The sequence below is a fragment of the Podarcis muralis genome, chromosome 2, assembly GCF_964188315.1.
Source record: "Podarcis muralis chromosome 2, rPodMur119.hap1.1, whole genome shotgun sequence".
Lineage (NCBI taxonomy): Eukaryota > Metazoa > Chordata > Lepidosauria > Squamata > Lacertidae > Podarcis > Podarcis muralis.
Genome location: NC_135656.1, coordinates 103,882,891 through 103,884,459, shown reverse-complemented (window position 1 = coordinate 103,884,459; position 1,569 = coordinate 103,882,891).

Here is a 1,569-nt window from a genome sequence, read left to right as displayed (position 1 = left end):
ACTTTGTTGGACTGGTCATGTTGTGCCGATGCCTGATTATCGTCTTCCAAAGCAACTACTCTATTCCCAACTCAAGAATAGAAAGCGAAATACTGGTGGACAACAAAAGAGGTTTAAAGACACTCTCAAGGCAAATCTTTAAAAATGTAGGAAAAACCCAGACAATTGTGAAACACTGGCCTGCGAGTGCTCCAATTGGGAAACAGCCTTTGGAGATCAGTTGTGGGCTTTGAAGACGCTCGAACTCAGGACGAAAGGGAAACATGTTAAGAGGCAGGCACATTTAGCAAACCCTCACCGTGATCAGTTCCTGCCTGGAAACCTATGTCCCCACTGTGGAAGGACGTGTAGATCCAGAATTGGCCTCCACAGTCACTTACGGACTCACTGTTAAGATTGTGTTCATGAAAGACAATCTTACTTAGCTACAACTGATCACTAAAGAAGAAGAAGAAGAAGAAGATTTATATCCCATCTTTTCCCCTGACAAGGGACTCCAGTCCAAGCGGCTTAGAGATAAAACAGGACCAGCTAAAAACATAGGGATGAAAAAAGAAAAAAAACCTACAACAATTAAGCATTGATAGATTTAAAACTATAAATATAGTTCCCCAAAATGTTGTATGTTATATCACAAAAGACTCCTGAGTAAGCTTGGCACCCATGGAACAAGGGGCAAAGTACTCTTGTAGGTTAGGAATTTGTTAAGTAGCAAAAACCAGAAAGCAGGAGTTTCCCCAAGAAACTGTATTGGGACCTGTGCTTTTAACTTTTTCATATATCATTAGAGTGAGGGGTGAGCCGTGAGGTAGCCAAGTTTGCTGATGACACTCAGTTGCCCAGGTCCATTATAACAAAGAGAGATTGCAAAGAGCTCCAAAGAACCTTTTCAAATAGGCAGTAAAGCAGCAAATGCAATACAACATGCCCACCTGTGCGTACAGACAACATAGCTAGTAACTGCCATTTTAGACTACGTTATCTGCAAAGGCATGCAGAATTGCAAACCGCTATGTACAAAAAATGCTATGACCCAAGTGTGTTTTCAAAGGCTACAGATGTATATACAGCCTAGGGCTACAATCCTACCTAAGGGGTTACTGGGTTGCTGTTTTTATTTTGATTATATATTTTGATTTTGTTCTGTGAACCGCCCTGAGACCTCCGGGCATAGGGCAGTATATAAATTCTAATAATAATAATAATACCCATTTGCCAGGGAGTAAACTACACTGAATTCAATAGGACTTCTGAGGACTTCTGAGTAGACATGTGTTGTAAGAAACTAATTATGGCGCAAGCCTCGGTGGACCTGATGAAAAGCTTTAATGCCATTAAAAAAATAAAAATCTGTCTTTTATTTTTATTTTTATTTTTTTTAATAATTTTTTATTAGATTTTCCACAATGATAACACAAACCACAAAGCAAAATGATACACGAAAACAGAAAAAGGAAAAATAAATCTGTCTTTTAAAGTGCCCAAAGACTCGACAACACCAAGGGTGGCAGAATCCCACTCCTACGATGCCCATCCCGGCTTTGGCTCCACCCGGAAGTCAGTCTATAC